Source organism: Staurois parvus, unplaced genomic scaffold, assembly GCF_062004578.1.
Source record: "Staurois parvus isolate SC_StPar_1 unplaced genomic scaffold, SC_StPar_1.0 ptg000475l, whole genome shotgun sequence".
Classification (NCBI taxonomy): domain Eukaryota; kingdom Metazoa; phylum Chordata; class Amphibia; order Anura; family Ranidae; genus Staurois; species Staurois parvus.
In genome coordinates, this window is record NW_028318271.1 from 2,346,908 (window position 1) to 2,353,049 (window position 6,142).

Below are 6,142 nucleotides of genomic sequence, written 5' to 3' on the forward strand. Positions count from 1 at the left end.
TATATTAGTGCAGAACACTGTACCTTTAATTTAAATGCCCTTGGAGTCTGCTAGGGAAGAGAAATAATACTGTCAGTCAGTATGACATGCAGATGAGTGCCGTCGATCTTAGAATCACCGCACACTTCACTCATTTGGGCAGTCACGGGGCACGACGAAGAAGAAGAAGAATGAAAAGAAGAAGAAGAATGAAAAGAAGAATGAAAAGACGAATGAAAAGAAGAAGAAGAAGAATGAAAAGAAGAATGAAAAGAAGAAGAAGAGGAATGAAAAGAAGAATGAGAAGAAGAATGAAAAGAAGAATGAGAAGAATGAAAAGAAGAATGAAAAGAAGAAGAAGAAGAAGAATGAAAAGAAGAAGAAGAAGAATGAAAAGAAGAAGAATGAGAAGAAGAATGAAAAGAAGAATGAGAAGAATGAAAAGAAGAAGAAGAAGAATGAAAAGAAGAATGAAAAGAAGAAGAAGAATGAAAAGAAGAAGAAGAAGAATGAAAAGAAGAATGAAAAGAAGAAGAAGAATGAAAAGAAGAAGAAGAAGAATGAAAAGAAGAAGAAGAATGAAAAGAAGAAGAAGAAGAATGAAAAGACGAATGAAAAGAAGAAGAGGAAGAATGAAAAGAAGAATGAAAAGAAGAAGAAGAAGAATGAAAAGAAGAAGAAAAAGAATGAGAAGAAGAGGAATGAAAAGAAGAATGAAAAGAAGAATGAAAAGAAGAATGAGAAGAAGAATGAAAAGAAGAATGAGAAGAATGAAAAGAAGAATGAAAAGAAGAAGAAGAAGAATGAAAAGAAGAATGAAAAGAAGAAGAATGAAAAGAAGAATGAGAAGAAGAATGAAAAGCAGAATGAGAAGAATGAAAAGAAGAAGAAGAAGAATGAAAAGAAGAAGAAGAAGAATGAAAAGAAGAAGAATGAAAAGAAGAAGAAGAAGAAGAATGAAAAGAAGAAGAATGAAAAGAAGAATGAGAAGAAGAATGAAAAGAAGAAGAAGAAGAAGAATGAAAAGAAGAAGAATTCCAGTACAGCAAAAAGTGTATCTGCAGAGAGCTCCGCTATTTCTGACAGTTCTCTGACAGTTTCTTCACATTTACAGCGGTTGAAACATTGTATCTATTTGTTTCCGAATAAAAACATCTGTATCCTAAATGGCAACAAATAGATACAATGTTTCAACCGCTGTAAATGTGAAGGAACTGTCAGAGAACTGTCAGAAATAGCGGAGCTCTCTGCAGTGACACTTTTTGCCGGCTGATCGGGGAAAATTCGATTCGTGCATCCGAAGTTTGCTAAAATTCGGATTCAGTGCGAATCGAATTTTTCCTAATATTCGAAACGAATTCCACTTCGCCAAGTTCGATTCGCTCATCTCTAGATATAATGTATTCCCATCAGAGTGAGTGGAGAACTGTGTCCATTGTGTTAAGGCAAAAAAACAAAAGACGGGTTGTTCACATTAAAGGGGATGTAAAAATCTCCGAGAATGATAGTGGGTATTTCAGAGGAGAGAAAGTAGGGTATCCAGGCAGAGAAGTCATCATGAAAGCGGGACACCGGTCCAGGAGGTCGGTAGATCACTGCAATCCTCAGAGAAATGGGAGAAAACAGCTGAATGCAGTGAGTCTCAAAAGAGACGGATAGAGAGGGAGGGTTAGGTAAGACTTGAAAGGTGCTCAGTGGGGATAGAAGCAAGCCATCTCCACCTCCTTTCCGACCACTGGGTCTGGGTGAGTGGGTCCAGAGAAGGCCTCCATAGGAAAGTGCTGCGGGAGCAGAAGAATCTGCTGCTTGAAGCCAGGTTTCTGTAATTGCTAGTAGATTAAGGGAGCGGGAGACAAAAAGGTGATGGACAGAAGTGAGCTTATTGCAGACAGAGCGGGCATTCCAGAGTGCACATGAAAAAGGGAGGGTGGTTTTTGGGAGCATGGGGATTGATATTAAATTGAGGGGATTGCGGCTATTCCTGGAGGAAAGAGGGTGCCTGGTGGGGGGGTGAGATAGTTGAGGACCAGGTTTCAGGAGATATCCCCAGAGGTTAGGAGAAGGCGGGTGAGGAAAGGAAGATGGGAGTGGGATGTACATGAGTGCATATGTTTTCCTGTCCTGGTGTTTGGGTCAGCAGGTGAGTAAAGTATCAGCAGGAGGTGATGAGAGCAGTAGTAGGGAGATGGTAGCAGTGAGGGTGAGATGTAGAAGCTTTGGGGTGGAGCAGAGGGGTAAAGAAAAGATATTTTGGGAACGCAGGATAGTAATATGAAAAGGAGGTGTAGAGATGGCATATTAAAAGGTAGATGGAATGGGAATCAGACTTGTAAGAGATGTTTCCCAGGGTGTTTGCTTGCAGTCCATCCAGCGTGCAGTAGAGTTCTTTGTTGTATCTTCCTGCTGCTTAAGTTATCTTTCTTTAGTTAAACTGCTGTGTTCAACTGCTGCTTCGCACTCCAGCAGAAAATGCAGGACAATGCCCCCCCCATCTGCGACTGTACCCACCCCATAAGCTGGTCTAAATTTAGAGGGAGATGATCAAGTGGGGCAGCACAGTGGCTAAATGGTTAGCACTTCTGCCTGGCAGTACTGGGGTTGTTGGTTCGAGTCCCAACCACGGCACCTCCTGCCTGGAGTTTGCATGTTCTCCGTGTGCGGGTTTCCTCCGGGTACTCTGGTTTCCCACACTCCAAAGACATGCTGGTAGATTAATTGGCTCCTGTCTAAATTGTCCCTAGTATGTGTATGTATGAATGTGAGTTAGGGACCTTAGATTGTACACCCCTTGAGGGTTAGGGACTGATGTGAATGTACAATATATATGTAAAGCGCTGCGTAAATTGACAGCGCTATATAAGTACCTGAAATAAATTAAAATAATGAGCAACTCTTCTCCACCCCAATTAAGAACTGATAAGGATCACATGAATTTGGGGGGAGGTTGGTCAAAACCAGACCAGACCAGCCACAGACACAGACCAAAGTCTTAAAAGATGATTGATTCTCTGATCACAGAAAGGCAAAAGTAGGTGAGAATCAATCACCACAAAGACAAAAAGATATAGGACTAATTATCCTGAGTTTTGCAGAAAGTCAGTGCGTTGCAGTGAGACAGTTTAAGGTGTAGATGAGACCGTAGCATTTACCTGTGAAAAAGTGACTGTATCCCCCTTTAAAGTCAGGATCTTTCCCCAGCATGGACCGGCTGAATGATGTCCGCTGACAGCAGATTTCAGTCCACTGTCGGCTGAAAATGGGTCACAGGAGTGCAAAACGAACTGTACTCCAGTGATCTGCAGGAGAGGTACGGCCAAAAGAGCTTCAGATGTACTTCTTTAAACTAGAACTAAAGACAAAACTTTTTTTTCATTGTGGATAGATAAAGGGAGGATTATAACACCTGTCAGTTTCTTTTTGCCATCTGTGTCCCACTGGGGAGATCCAGTTGTGACTCCAGAGTCACCAGAACTAGTGTCCCCATTGGAAGCGTTCCCTTCTATTTCTGTTCTGGGGACAAATCTAGGTTTGGGATTTCCTGTTACTTTTGGTGATAATGATAAACATAAGTGGAGAGGGTAAATCTCCCTAACGGGGACACAGACAGCAATAAAATTCTGACAGGGGATCTAATCCCTCTCCACTCGATCAAAAACTAAAAAAATAGGTTTTGCCTTTAGTTACACTTTGATGTCTTCCAAAAAATCAGCAAAAAAGTCAACGTTTCAGCAAAACTGTTTGTTTTTAATATTCAAACAATCCTTGCAGTTTGAAACATTGCAATATTTTTTTACATCTTAAACTGCCATTTTTATCAAGCCGAAAGTGTTATTAAACCCTGCATCCACTATATCTGGTCTCCCAGGACCCTGCATCCACTATATCTGGTCTCCCCGGACCCTGCATTCACTATATCCGGTCTCCCAGGACCCTGCATTCACTATATCCGGTCTCCCCGGATCCTGCATTCACTATATCTGGTCTCCCCGGACCCTGCATTCACTATATCTGGTCTCCCAGGACCCTGCATTCACTATATCCGGTCTCCCCGGATCCTGCATTCACTATATCTGGTCTCCCCGGATCCTGCATTCACTATATCTGGTCTCCCCGGATCCTGCATTCACTATATCTGGTCTCCCCGGACCCTGCATTCACTATATCTGGTCTCCCCAGACCCTGCATTCACTATATCTGGTCTCCCAGGACCCTGCATCCACTATATCTGGTCTCCCCGGACCCTGCATTCCCTATATCTGGTCTCCCAGGACCCTGCATTCACTATATCCGGTCTCCCCGGACCCTGTATTCACTATATCCGGTCTCCCCGGACCCTGCATTCACTATATCTGCTCTCCCAGGACCCTGCATTCACTATATCTGTTCTCCCACAGTACACGCAACATGGAAATGCAATTATTTTAGTAAATATAAACTGCTAAATACCTTTTCTCATCAGCAGTATATAGCAGTCTTGTGAATTCTATCAGTGTTCAGCAAAAGACTGGTTAAAGCTTGTAGGAGGAGTTTTCTTTCTGCTCTAGGAGGATGCAGAACCCCTGACCCTCTGTCTGGAGAATGCTTAGAAGCATAGAGGCCAAAGAGGCCACTTTGGAAAAGACTCAGGGAACATGTGCAAAATATTTATAAAGGGTTCCCCAAACACAGTGTTTCGAGACATTTTGCCATGTACCATAACAAGGACCCCAGTAAAATGAAATTTTGGGGGATTGAGAAATTCAAGAAACACTGGAGGGGGACCAATAAAATAAAATCCCTGAGCCAGGCTGAATCCAGGTGGATCTATTATATGAATACACAGGTCCCCAAAGGGTTAAACGTTGAGTTCGATTTAAATTGCTTTATCAGCGACTATTGAGTTAATTATGCATTTATAATTGAAGTAATTTTTATGTATTTATATATATCAAAAAAATCGAACCTATATATATCATTACTATATCCAAATTATAACCGGTACCCATAGGAGATGGCAAGAATCATTTTACTATATTTATATATATTTTTATTATATTCATGTTTCATTTTATTCTATGTGATTGATATTAATTATTATTGTGTGGATACTGCCGCTGGTTTACAGCATTTAGCATTGCAATAATGAATCATGTAAATGTGTGGGTAGATTACATGATGAAAAGGTAGTTTTAGTCTTTTTAAAAAAAAATTTGTAATTTTTTTATTAATATATATATTTTTTTATGTAGGTTTCCAACATCATTATTTTTTGTCAGGAGGAGTGTGAAGTATATAATATGTTATTCCCTCGGGTTATCCCCCAGTCTTTGAGAGTGGGTGGAGATATACAGAGATATATACATGTGTACTTATGTATATATATAAATAGTTTTTATAAATAAATTAATTTTAGATTGATTTTTGAGAGTTTAAAAAGTATAATAAAGTTTCTAATATTTTCTAAAGTAATCATTTTTTTAAAAAACATTTTTAATGAAATATTCTTATAGGATTCTCCGTTTTTTTAGTTAATGACTCCCATAGTGTGTTCCGTGGACTAAGAGATTTCCCTGGTCCATTCCATATGTATTTGTGCATAACATATCGAATAAGAAAGGGCTTATGAAAAATGGCCACGGTTAGAATGGGAGATGCCGCCGAGAAAATGGCGCGGGCACCGCTGATTGCATGTAGGGCGGTCCGTTACTGAGGCTAAGCATTAGGTCCGGTATAAAGGGAGGGACTGCGCTCGTAAGTAGACACCCAGAGGAAGTCACGAGCAGACGGTGACGTAACGCGTAGGTTCGCGAGTCCGTAGTTCCGGTGCGTGGTGACGCACTTCCGGCGTGCGACGCCATTTTACTACACCCAGGAAGTCCCATTCACATGCAGTGTACCCACACATCGGTGAGGAGGGAAGACTGCTCTGAAATGTGAGTGTCACTCTTTAACCTTTAATAAAAGAAAGTGGTTGGAAATACTGCACTTAGAGTTTCTTCTTGGCTCACTGGATTGGTGAGCTATTATTCTCCAGAAAAAATCTTGGATGTCCAGGGGCGATAGGAGCCCCAATAAGGAGACCCAGTAAAGGAAGGAAGCTGCTGGCCATTATAAACCAAGGATCCAGGGAGATCCTGCAAGCCTGTTGGCCCTTTGGGGTCACTTTGGAGGAGGTGAGGAGGCA